A 13888-nucleotide genomic window follows, 5' to 3' on the forward strand; every position below is an offset into this window, starting at 1 on the left:
ACAAATCGCAAGCCTGAAGTAAGTCTTATTGGGATAAAAGCAAAATGTGGCAGGGCTGTGTGCCCTTCTGGAGGCTCCGGGGTAGAATCATTGTCTTGCCTTTTCAGCTTCCAGAGGCAATGCATATTCCTTGGCTTCTAGCTTTCTTCAGTCTTCAAACCTGGAAGTGGCCCATTAAGTCTTTCTCATCCTCCATCGCTGTGGCATTGACTCCCCTGCTTTTCTCTTTCATTAATAACAGGACTTGTAATTACATTAGGTCCACCCGGATAAGCCTGGATTCTCTCTCCACTGCAAGGTCAGGTGATTAACAATCTTATTTCCATCTATAATCTTAATTCCCCCTTTCATGTCACAGAACATAATTGTAGCACTGGGGGATTATTGGAGGTCCATTAATCTCCTCACAGCAGATGAGAACACGTTTTAGAGAGGAAATGAATTTAGTTTTAGAGATGTATCCAAGTGGAGGTGACAAATAAACTGTTGGTTTTTGAACTTGGGATAAAGATATAGATTTGACAAAAGCCCATACATGAGAATTGAAGCCATAGAATGAATGTATGTTTTTTGCCAGGGCGGGGGGGGGGGGGGCAGGAAATATGGGAAATGACAAGAGGGCTTGGGCCAGTGTCCTTAGGGTTTGGGTAAAGTTGCAGGTAGTGAGATTGAGAAGGAGCCACTGGAGGGGAGGAGGAAATCTAGAGGAATTTGGTTTTAGGGAGGTTGGTAATGACCTTTGTAGACTATTGTCTGTTTGCCCTGAAAGGATGTTTAAACATCTTTCTAAACCTATTGCTGTTACAGATTAGGAAATTGAGGCCCAGAGGTGATGTCACTTCTCTAAGACTGTATAACTACTTAATAGAAGTGCTCCTTTATTCCTACTTCAGTTTATTTGCCAACCCGCAGCCCGGGTCCATTAAATCTTTTCATTTTGAAGATAGTGTTAGGAAATATTTGGCTGCGTGTGTGTGTGCGTGTGTGTGTGTGTGTGTGTGTGTGTGTTTCATTGATATTCTGAATACTGAGAGCAAATTGCTGGAATAATATCTGACTGGTGCCTTACTTACATGCAAGTAAAAAAATTTTTATACTAAGTAATAGGATTAAGAATTATTTTTTAAATCATGTAAACTTTTCTAAATGCAACATCATCTGTTTTTGCAGTTTCTTTCACCTCATTTTGCAATCTCTCTCTGTCCTTTTTATTTTTTCAGTAAGTTTTTTATTTTGGAATGATACTAGATTTACAAAAGTTGTAGATAGTGGAGTTCCCATATACCCCCACACAGTTCCCTCAGTTGTTAAGAATATCTTATACCACCATGGTACATTTATCAAAACTAAGGAACAACTCTGGTATATTACTATTGACTAAACTAAATAGGAAGCTCCAGACTTTATTTGGATTTCACTGATGTCCTTTTAAAGACATTGTCTGGGATTCAATCCAGGATATCACATTGCATTTAATCATCATCTTCATAGATGCTTCTTAGTTGGTTTCACTTTTTCTTTTTTATAATCCTGACAGTTTTGAGGAATCCTGCTTAGGTGTTTTGTAGAATGTCTCGCAGTTGGAGTTTGTCTGATGTCTTATCCATGATTAGACTTGCCTTACAGATTTTTGGGAAGAAGAGCACAGGGGTCAAGGGCCCTTCTCACCACATCATATCAAAGCTAGTGCAAGTCATCAACATGACCAGTAATGTCAGCCTTGATCACCTGGCCCCAGTAGTATCTGTCAGGTTTCTTTACTAGAAAGAAATTTTTTTATTTCTTTTCGCTCTACATATTGTTTTTTGGAACCAAGTAACTCGCTGTATCCACACTCAAGGGGACATAATTAAACTCTACCTCCTGGAAGAGTAATTATATACATACGTTATTCAGAATTCTGTAAAGAGTTTTTTTTTCTCTGCCTCTGCCCCTGCCTTGGGATCAGCTATTTTCCAAGGGCCCTGGTACTTTTTGATTGGAAAGTGGTGTTTAGAAGCCAAGATCTGGGCTCCGGATGTGCTTGCTGCTACCAGAAAGTGACTGCTTGAAAGCCCTTTCAGCAGACAGAGCTAGGATATATGTGTATGTAGGTTAATGTATGTGTACATACATATCTGTCATTTCTATATGTTTTCATCTGTATCTATATTAAGGTGAACATGTGTTCACATCATTATCTTCAACTCCAATCTAGTGCTATGTGGTTAAATTCTACTCTTTTCCCCTGCTCATTTGTAACTTCCCTCACCAACATTAAGAAACTGGACTTTCACCATCCACCATACATTTGCTTCTGTGTGTGCCTCCAGTATACATGTAAAGCATTTTCAGAATGATTAACCTGTACCTCTGTGACAAACAACTTCATCAGCTAGCTTAGGGTTTATGGACGGTTCTTAGTGTTATGGTTTTCAATCAAAACACCATTTTCAAGGTTACTTAGGTCATTTCCCTTTGTCCCCCACTCCCTTTAGTGACATTTGGCATACATTTGCAGTACAGTTACATTGTTCTGTCATAGTCTGCATTCTATTACAGGATCCCCTCATTCCTGATTATTTCATTGCTGTTGTTTTTGTTTTTTGTATACATTATAATTCTTTGTGAGTTAAATTTAGGTGGGTCTTAACATACGGCAATCTCTTTTTGAAAATATATACGTACTTTGAAAATATATGCACTGAAGACATACTAGGATGTTTGCTGGCTGCAGTGTAAGGGTAAGACCAGGGCAGTGAATGAAGCTACAGTTGGATTTATGGGTCAACAATCAGAGTTAAAGATGTTGTGCTTTCTGAGGTCAGAATTCACTCATATATAACAAACCTTTAGTAGGCAGGACCCTGGAGATGCTTGGGTTTAGAGAATGAGGCAGATCTCACATATGAGGCCAAGAGTTGAGTTACATCATTGCATCAGGATATAGATACTGGAACTTAACATGCACACCTTACGCAGCCAACAGGTGCAACACCACAGTAGCATTGCATTGAGTTCTAAAGTGAAAAAAAAAATGCTTGGAGATAGTAAGTACTTGAGAGGAGGGATTATGTCTCTTCAAAACCCCTACAGAAATATTTCTTAAACTGGAGTCTTAGAGGTACCTGGGATGTGAATTTTAAAAATGCAAAATTGGAGCTTCTGAAAGCAGAGCCCAGAAATCTGCATTTTAAACAAGCATCCCAAGTAATGCTGATACATCCTGAAGTTTGAGAGCCTTATCCCCTCACTTTGAATAGTGAGATGCCTTGCACAAATAGGTGCAACCTGTGTGTTCACTAAATAGAATTGCAGATAAGTAAAAGTTCCTAAGTTCCAGAATTCAAACCTGGGCAGCCTACCTCTAGACTCTATGTTAATAACATTGTGAAAGCTTTGCTTTGGGGAATTCATGTCATGCATCCTTAGAGTTTCACAGATAATTAACTAAGCCAAGAAAGATTTGCCATTTTGGTGTTTCAGCAACTAAAAATATATGTGTATTTATAGTCTTCTTTTTATGGGAGGCTGGTGGGTACAGGATCTTGCTCTGTTGCCCAGGCGGGAGTAGAGTGGCACAATCATAGCTCACTGTAAATTCCAACTCCTGGTTCATGCCATTCTTCCACCTCAGCTTCCTGACTAACTGGGACTACAAGCGCACACCACTGTACCTGGCTAATTTTTCAAAATATTTTTTGTACAGATAGGGTCTCACTATGTTGGCCAGCCCTAAGCAATTCTCCCACTTCCTTGGCCTCCCAAAGTGTTGGGATTACACGCATGAGCCCCTGCGCGTGACCTGTTCATATTCTTCTCTGTTCGGCTCTCTAGAAAGCAATGTGATAGCAGTGTTCTTGAATCCTAAGAGGCGTGTATCTTACAGTCATTAGAGTGAATTGGCAACCAACAGAATGGGAAAAAATTTTTGCAGTCTACCCGTCTGACAAAGGGCTGATATTCAGAATTTACAAAGAACTAAAACAGATTTACAAGAAAAAAAACAAACAAGCCCATTCAAAAGTGGGCGAAGGACAGGAACAGACACTTTACAAAAGAAGACATACATGAGGCCAACAAACATATGAAAAAATGCTCATCATCACTGGTCATTAGAGAAATGCAAATCAAAACTACATTGAGATACCATCTCACGCCAGTTAGAATGACCATCACTAAAAAATCTGGAGACAACAGATGCTGGAGAGGATGTGGAGAAATAGGAACACTTTTACACTGTTGGTGGGAGTGTAAATCAACCATTGTGGAAGACTGTGTGGCGATTTCTCAAGGACCTAGAAATAGAAATTCCATTTGACCCAGCAATCCCATTACTGGGTATATATCCAAAGGATTATAAATCGTTCTGCTATAAGGACACATGCACACGAATGTTCATTGCAGCACTGTTCACAATAGCAAAGACCTGGAACCAACCCAAATGCCCATTGATGATAGACTGGACAGGGAAAATGTGGCACATATACCATGGAATATTATGCAGCCATCAAAAACGATGAGTTCGTGTCTTTTGTAGGAACATGGATGAACCTGGAAACCATCATTCTCAGCAAACTGACGCAAGAACAGAAAATCAAACACCGCATGTTCTCATTCATAGGTGGGTGTTGAACAATGAGAACACATGGACACAGGGAGAGGAGCATCACACACTGGGGTCTGTCAGGTGGAAATAAGGGAGGGACAGCAGGGGGTGGGGAGTTGGGGAGAGATAGCATGTGGAGAAATGCCAGATATAGGTGATGGGGAGGAAGGCAGCAAATCACACTGCCATGTGTATACCTATGCATCAGTCTTGCATGTTCTTCACATGTACCCCAAAACCTAAAATGCAATAAAAAAAATAATTTTTTTTTTTTTGAGACAGGATCTCACTCTGTTGCCCAGGCTGGAGTGCACTAGTGCAGTCTCAGCTCACTGCAACCTCCACCTCCCCAGGCTTAAGCAGTCCTCCCACCTCAGCCTCCCAAGTAGCTGGGACTACAGATACACACTATCACACTCAGCTCATTCTTTGTATCTTTGGTAGAGATGGGGGTTTTGCCATGTTGCCCAGGCTGGTCTTGAACTCCTGACCTCAAGTGATCCACTCATCTTGGCCTCCCAAAGTGCTGGGATTATAGGCGTGACCCTCCTGCACCCAGCCCAATTTTTAAATTGTTAAAAATGGATGCAATACTTAAGAAATAATTTGGCAATACCATGTGAATTTAAAAGTACAGTAACATAGAGCATGAGAGTAAGACTGTAGATTTAATGACCCTTAGATGCACTTTACAGGTCATCTAATCCAACTCTCTCTTAAAAATAAGGAAACTGAGCACCAGTAAGATTGTCATTAACCCAAAGTCTCAGAGCAAATTATTGACTGTTGCAGACATCCTGATTCAATCCAATATAATATCCACTTTCATTCTGCTTCCATCTTCAGTGTCTCTATGAAATGATTTAAAAATTTATTAGATTTTTAAAATCTATTTCATTTAGATGAACCTAATTAAAAACTGTGCATATATTCACTAGAGGATGACAATTTGTAGCTGAAATTAGAGACAAATCTAGTAAATTTAGAAGGAATATTCAGTGCAGTTGCAAAAATAGTGAGTAAATGAGTAGGATATTTAAGTAGAAAAGTTTGTTTTAAAACATTTTTATGGAATGCTTTATTTTGGAATCTTACATCCAGTTTTGGTTTTCTATCTTAATGAAAGACTAAAATAATCCAGGGGTGTAAAATGGGAAAACAGCTGGTTGAGTTCTAGATTTGTTGAAAACATTGATTTGAAGTAATAGTTTATTTTTGTCTTTAAATTCAGCCTGGCGCGGTGACTCATGCCTGTAATTCTAGCACTTTGGGAGGCCAAGGTAGGCGATTCACTCGAGCTCAGAAGTTTGAGATCAGCCTAGCCAACATGGTGAAACCCTGTTTCTACTAAAAACACAAAAAATTAGCGGGGCATGGTGGCTTGCACCTGTAATACCCCCAGCTACTCAGGAGGCTAAGGCAGGAAAATTGCTTCAACCTGGGAGGCAGAGGTTGCAGTGAGCCAAGATCTTGCTACTGCACTCCAACCTGAGTGACAGAGTGAGACTCTATCTCAAAAAAAAAAAAAGAGAGAGAGAAAATCATACATTAGAATAGTGGATCTCAAATTTAATCAGAATCACTTGAAGGACTTGTTTAAAATACAGGTCGCTGGGCTCCACCCAAGGGTTTCAGATTCAGGCCTCTGGGACAGGACTTAAGAATTTGCATTTCTAACAAGTTCCCAGGTGATAGAAATGGCGTTGTTAGTCCAGTCCGTGACTGCACTTTGAGAATGACTAGATTAGAGATCCAAGATGGCTGATGATTAGCAGCTCGGGCACGTACCTCCCAGTGAAAGCGCAAAGAACAAGAGGACGCCACACTTTCAGATGAATATTAGTTGCTCACGGACCAGGAGATTCCCAGTGGAGGAGCTCCACGGGTCGCCAGGGCGACTCTTGTGGCCGGCGTGGCGGTTTTGCTGGTGCCTTAGCACGCCAGTTCTTGGTGCAGAGTCCGGAGATTCCCGGGCAGAAAAGCACCATCAATCTTAACACCGCTGTTTTGGCCGGCTCAGTGGATTGCTCAGATTTCGGCGCAGGGAATCAACAAGTTGGACGTCAGAGACCCAGTTAGAAAGTCGGTAATTATAAAGACGACAGACGGACAAATATATAATGAAGGGAAGAAACCAGCGTAAAAAGGTAGAGAATACTCAAAATCAGAATGCCTCTCCCTCTACAGGGGATTGCAATTCCTCATCAGTAACGGACAAGGCTTAATAGATTACACGTGTGTTCCAATAACAGAAGCAGGTTTCAAAACGTGGGTGATAAGAAACTTCTGTGAATTAAAAGAACTTGTTCTAACCCAATGCAAAGAAACTAAGAACCTTGAAAAAAGGTTTGACGAAATGTTAACGAGAATGGACAATTTAGAGAAGAATATAAGTGAATTGATGGAGCTGAAAAACACAACACGAGAACTTCGCGAAGCATGCACAAGTTTAAACAGTCGAATTGATCAAGCAGAAGGAAGGATATCAGAAGTCGAGGACCAGCTCAGTGAAATGAAACGAGAAGACAAGAATGCAGAAAAAAGGATGAAAAGGAATGAGCAAAGTCTCCAGGAAATATGGGACTATGTGAAAAGACCTAATTTACGTTTGATAGGTGTACCTGAATGTGATGAAGAGAATGAATCCAAGTTGGAAAATACTCTTCAGGATATCATTCAGGAAAACTTTCCCAACCTGGCAAGGCAGGGTAATATTCAACTCCAGGTAATACAGAGAACACCACAAAGATATTCTTCAAGAAGACCAACCCCAAGGCACATAATCGCCAGATTTATTAGGGTTGAAATGAAGGAGAAAATACTAAGGGCAGCCAGAGAGAAAGGTCAGGTTACCCATAAAGGGAAACCTATCAGACTTACAGCAGATCTCTCAGCAGAAACCCTACAAGCCAGAAAAGAGTGGGGACCAATATTTAACATCCTTAAAGAAAAGAACTTTCAACCCAGAATTTCCTATCCAGCCAAACTAAGCTTTATGAGCGAAGGAAAAATTAAATCTTTTGCGAACAAACAAGTACTTAGAGAGTTCACCACCACCAGGCCTGCTTTACAAGAGCTTCTGAAAGAAGCACTATACATATAAAGGAACAACCAATATCAGCCTTTCCAAAAATATATCAAAAAGCAAAGAACTTTAACACAATAAAAAATTTACATCAACTAATGGGCAAAACAGCCAGCTAGCATCAAATGCCGGTATTAAACTTATATATATTTTAATTGGATAAAAAGCCAAAACCCATCGGTATGCTGCATCCGGGCCCATCTTACATGCAACAATACACAAAGACTCAGAGAGAAGGAGGAAGATTTACCAACCAAACAGAGAGTAAAAATAAACTAATAAACAAAAAGCAGGAGATGCAATTCTCGCCTCTGATAAAGTAGACTTTAAAGCAACAAAGATCAAAAGAGGCGAGGAATGACATTACATAATGGCAGAAGGATCAATGTAACAAGAAGAGCTAACGATTCTATAGATCAACGAGATAGAACATTAACAAGGATATTCAGAACTTGAACTCAGACCCGGAACAAGTAAACTTAATAAACATTTATAGAACTCTCCACTTCAAATACACAAAACATACATTACCACCTCACACCTATTCCAAAGGTGACTATATAATTGGAAGTAAATCACTCCTCAGTAATCGCATAGCATTTCATAGGTTTAAATTAAATATTGGTTGGCTGTTTGTTTGTTATCTTCTTCCCTTATTCCTTCCTGACTACATCATTAAGTATAATTATCAGTATAAAAGAGGTTTTCAATACCCATTACTAAATTGCATTCTAGCCTGGGCAAGAAAGCAATACTCCCATTCTCTCTCCCTCTTTCTTTTCCTTCTCCCTCCTCCCCATTCTCTCTCTCTCTTTCTCTTCCTTTTTCCTCCTTCCTATTCTCTCTCTCTCTTTCTCTTTAAAAATAAATAAATAAATAAATAAATAAAAGAGAATGACTAGATTAGAGAAAGCAAATTATAGTACAAAGCAATCATACTCTGGTGAGGGGATTATACATTACAAGCTAGTTTCTTTGATATTTGTTAGGTAAAAAATTTGTATTAATGAATGTTTTCATAATTAACAGAGAAACCATAATAAGGGCACTGAGGCATTATATTATGAAGACTTCTGAGTCATTATGATGAGATTTCATTATGTTAAGTGTGGATTAAATTATATAGTTAAATGTACTTTTTTAGTAATAGAGTTACTATTAGAAGTGGAAGTATTACAGCAGGTCTGAAAATATGGAATCTATGTGTGGAGTAACTGTGTAGTCACTCCCCATCCTTGTCAACACTTGCTACAGGCAGTCTTCTTAGTTTTAGCCATTCTAATAGCTGTGCAGTGGTATCTTACAGTAGTTTTAATTGGATTTTCCTATGATCATTAAAATTAAGTACCTTTTAATGTGCTTATTTGGCGTTTACCTCTTTGGTGAGTATCTATTCAAATCTTGTGTTCCCATTATTGGACCAGTTTTTTAATCATTACATTGTAAGAGCTGTTTGTATACTCTCAATACAAATTTTTTATCAGATATATGATTTGTGAGTATTTCCTTCCAGCCTGTTTTTAACAGATAACTTTTTATTTATTTATTTTTTTAAGAAACAGTGTCTTGCTCTGTTGACCAGGCTGGAGTGCAGTGGCATGATCATAGCTCACTGTAGCCTCTAACGCCTGGCCTCCAGTGATCTTCCTGCCTCAGCTTCCTGAGTAATTGGGACTACAGACATGCCACCACACCCAGCTAATAAAAAAAGAATTTTTTTTTTTGAGGCAGAATCCCACTCTGTCACTCATGCTGGAGTGCAGTGGTTCAATCTTCACTTTCTGCAAAGTCCACCTCCCAGGCTCAAGCGATCCTTCCACCTCAGCCTCCTGAGTAGCTGGGACCACATATGCCAACCTCCACGTCTGGCTAATTTTTTGTATTTTTTTAGAGACAGGGTTTCACCATATTGTCCAGGCTGTTCTCGAACTTCTGAGCTCAAGTGATCCACCTGCCTCTGCTTCCCAAATTGCCAGGATTACACTTGTGACCTGCCACACCCAACCTAAAAAAGATTTTTTTTAGGAACAAGGTCTCTCTATGTTGCCCAGGTTAGTCTCGAACTCCTGGCCTCAGGTGATCCACCCACCTCAACCTCTCAAGTAGCCGGAATTACAGGCTTGAGCCACTGTGCTTGGCTCAGATTCTTTTGAAGAACAGAAGTTTTTAATTCCAATGACATCCAGTTTACCATGTTTTTGTCTTGTGGGTTGTGCTTTGATCTTGTATCTAAAAATATCTTTATCTAACCCAAGTTCCCAAAGATTTTCTTCTTTATTTTTCTAGAAGTTTTGTAGTTTTAGGTCTTGTATTTAAGTCTGTGATTCTTTCTGACCGAAGTTTTGTATATGGCATAAGGTACCAGGTATAGATCAAAGTTTACTGTTTTCTTTCCTTTTTTTTTTTTATATGGATAGCCAGTTGTCCTAGCACCATTTGTTGATGAGACTGTTTTTTTCTCAGCTGAATTGCCTTTGTACTTTTGTCAATTTAGTTGTCCCTATAGGTATGTATCCATTTCTGAACTTGATTCAGTGCTGTTGATCTCTTTTTCTATCTTCATGCCAATACCATACTATCTTGATTAATGATGCTTTATGATAAATCCTGAAATTAGCTAGTGTTAGTCCTCCAGTTTTGTCTTTTTCAAGGTTGTTTTGGCTGTTCTAGGTCTTTTGCATTTCCATGTGAATTTTAGACTTGGCTTGTCAATTTCTACAAAGAAGACTGCCGAGGTTTTTATTGATACTGTATGCCTTGCAGCCTGGAAGCTCTCTCAGGATACTAAGGTGGGGCATTTATACATCTTACCTAGTATGCTTCTAGTCACTCTCCTCTTCTCCTTGCATGATGATGTCTAATGTCTTACAAACCTTTTTAAAAACTTTTTCTAGTTTTTATTTTTTTGGTGGTTTGAAACAGGAGACACATCTAGCCCCTGTTAATGGCCAGTGGAAGTATTATGGCAGGTTTTTGATAAACAACAGGGTAACACTAGACTTGTACTTGAGAAAGAGAATTGGCAACAACATGGAAGAACTATTAAGGAAAAGAGATTGGAAAAGGAAATCACTAAGGAAGCAAATCAATAATCTGAGGAAGAAACAAAGATTGGAATTAAGGCAGCTATAGTTGGAAAGGAAATAATAGTTGACTTGAGCAGGCAGAACAGATAGACTTTTGTGACTAGATGTGGAGGACACTAATAGCAAGGAGTCTGAGATGACTTTGCATTTTAGGCTTTGCATGTAATTTGGTTCTGTTTGATTGCAGAGACTAGATGTCTATATGTGGGATGTTATTGATTGGAACCTCCCATTTTATAAATAGTACTGCAGTGTTATAATTGATACCCTGGAGTTCAGAACCAGTTACTCAGTGCATATTAATGGTTCTTTATTTCTTAGTTTGCAGTTCATTATAATTGTCATCCAAAAACAGATACATTAGTGGGTGCTTATTCCCATTATAGAAGTTCACTCAACAAAGATTTCTTTTGAGGCTTCTAGTAGGTTTAGGTGTTTATGGATTTTTTTTTTTTTTTTGATAGAAAGCTTTTTTTTTTTGAGACAGAGTTGTGCACTTGTTGACTGGGTTGGAGTGCAATGGCGCAATCTGAGCTCACCACAACCTTTGCCTCCTGGGTTCAAGCAATTCTCCTGCCTCAGCCTCCCGAGTATCTGGGATTACAGACATGTGCCACCACGCCTGGCAAAGAAAACTTTTAAAGATGGAAAAACAAGCAATCTTAGAAGTCACTGATGGTTTCAGTCAATTAAATTGAAAATAAATTATCTTTAAAATGTCAATGTGAGGAAAAAATAAAAATTATTTTCTAAAATATGAGACATCTTTTCAGAAACTTGTAGTGTGTGGAAGTGTAAATATAAGGAGATATGCAAATAGGATGGAATAAGTATAGTTATATTTGTAGTAAATTATGATAACTTACTTTTTAGTAGTGTCAGTGATTTAAATTTTAAAAGATTATTTGCCGTTATTTTCATGAAATCAAAATTTGTTTTTTTACTTTCCAAAAATAATCATAGAAATTATTCTCCGACAGATAGGAATATGCAATGGAGTTGTTTCCTCCTTTTGTGATTGTGACACTTCCACGCTTTCCTGAAAGAAGTGTTTCTCCCCACAAAATACTTCTCATTTAGATGGACATTTGAGAGTTAGGTAAATAACAGAGATTAGTCTGTCGTCATGGATCTTATAATCTGATAAACTTCTTGTCAGATATCTTGGAATCTTAATGCTTATGGGACTGATTTATTTAATTAAACTGTTCCTTCATTAACTTTCTATTTTAAAGCAGGCTGATCCTATTCATATCTTTTTCTTGATATAAATGTATTTAAAATAAGTGTAGAGAATCGCTAATCTCAGGTAGTTGCTATCCACATGCAAGCTAAAGATAATTAACCTTTTTTGAGTAGCTATCTCATTTATGAACTTATTTGATATTTTTGTTCTTGATCCCCCTAATTCTCCCCTGCCCCTTTTTTTACTGGTGTGGTTTATCTGATACAGTCAGCATGTTTTCTGATCTAACATGTATAAATCTTAAGAGTGAATTTTACAAAGTTTTATGACCTAGAAATGGTTTATGCTCAAAGGATGGTAATGATTGAGGTAGTTAGGTGAATGGACTCTGTTATTTAATAGGTGCTGATTTAAGTCCTCCTTCTGCAACTTATTACTATATGACTTTAGTTCAAGGTACTTAACCTCTCTGAGCCTGTATTTCTTTCATAAGATGGGGATAGTGATAATGTCTTCTTCACAGAGCTATTGTAGTAAGGAATAAATGAGATGATGCATGTAAATTGCTTAGCATAATGTCTGGCACATAGTACATGTGCAATAAATGTTTGCTATTTATTTAACTTCCTGACAGAAAACTAAGAAAAATAACATTGTCAAATGTATGTCTCAAGAAAATAAGGGAGACTGGCTGATGCATTAGATGACAGATTGAAATTCAGAAAGACCTTCTTTCTAACTCCTGAATGAAATGCAGTGTCAGATTTCAGATTCATGAAATCTGATAGTCTTAAGTTTTTAATTTTAGGTTATAAAATTCAGCAGTACTAATATAGAAGGGAGAGATCTGGCTTAATAGTACTTTTTGTTGAGTTTTTTCTTTCTAAATTTATTTTCTTTTTTAGAGCCCTGGTCTCTGTCACTCAGACTGGAGTGCAGTGGTGTGATCATAGCTAGCTACAGCCTCAAACTCCTGGTTTCAAGTGATTCTCCCATCTCAGTCTCCTGAGTATCTGGGACTTTACAGGTGCATGTTACCATGCCTGGCTGATTTTTTTTTAAATTGTATTTTTAGTAGAGGTGGGGTCATGCTTGTTGCCCAGGCTAGTCTCGAACTTCTGGCCTCAAGTGATCCTCTTGCCTTGGCCTCTCAAAGTGCTGGGATTACAGATGTGAGCCACAGTGCCTGGCTGGTTTTGTTGTTGTTGTTGTTGTTGTTGTTGTTGTTTTAATTGACAAGGCCAGTGTGTGATCAAGTGGTGCAAATGTAATGGTAGTATTATCATGGTCTTCAATTGTTTAACTTATGGCTATAATTATTCCTTTTTATTCTGAAGTTCATCTTTAAAGTGACAAATGAAGCACGCTTAAGTAAGGCAGGTCAACTTGGTCAAAGGAATTTGATGATTGTTATTTATCCTGGGAAGCAAAGATTTGCAGAGGAGGAGTTATTTAATGGCCACCTTCAGATCTTTGAAGCACTGGGATCTGGAAAAGAATTGAGACTTTCTGTTTGACCCAGGAGGTAGCTCTTCTGTAGCTCTGAAGTAGAGGACCAGAATTTAAGGCCTGCTTCTGATATTGAGGGGAAATAGTCTCTCTGAGACTCAATTTCCTTAACCATGTGAAGCAGAAAATAAAATCACTCTGTGCAGAAGTTATGTGGTGTAAATAAGTTAATGTATGTGAACGAGCAATTTGTATTTATTGTTGTCATTGCCTGACAATGTTCTAGGGAGGTGCTGAATCAGCTCTCTCTTTGGAAGGACTATAATAAATAGAACTGTTCAGCGGTGGAAAAGCTTTCCCATGACACTAAGAGCCAAACTAAGACCAGAGAGTTACATCAGGGCTTTTTAGGAAATTTTACATGGAGTAGAAGTTTGTAAAAGCTGTTTGAGAGAGGATATGGTGTTTACCTTATTCACTACTGTGTTCAGGGC

At 38.5% G+C, this 13888-nt stretch overlaps 1 protein-coding gene across 4 annotated transcripts in view; it reads left to right on the plus strand.

The window, feature by feature from the left end:
* Positions 1-13888, plus strand: part of NSMCE2 (NSE2 (MMS21) homolog, SMC5-SMC6 complex SUMO ligase) — a 278569-nt gene that overhangs the window by 43442 nt on the left and 221239 nt on the right. The window lies entirely within an intron of this gene.

Source organism: Aotus nancymaae, unplaced genomic scaffold, assembly GCF_030222135.1.
Source record: "Aotus nancymaae isolate 86718 unplaced genomic scaffold, 86718_ANA_hifiasm-v0.15.2.pri h1tg000036l, whole genome shotgun sequence".
In the NCBI taxonomy this organism is placed as follows: domain Eukaryota; kingdom Metazoa; phylum Chordata; class Mammalia; order Primates; family Aotidae; genus Aotus; species Aotus nancymaae.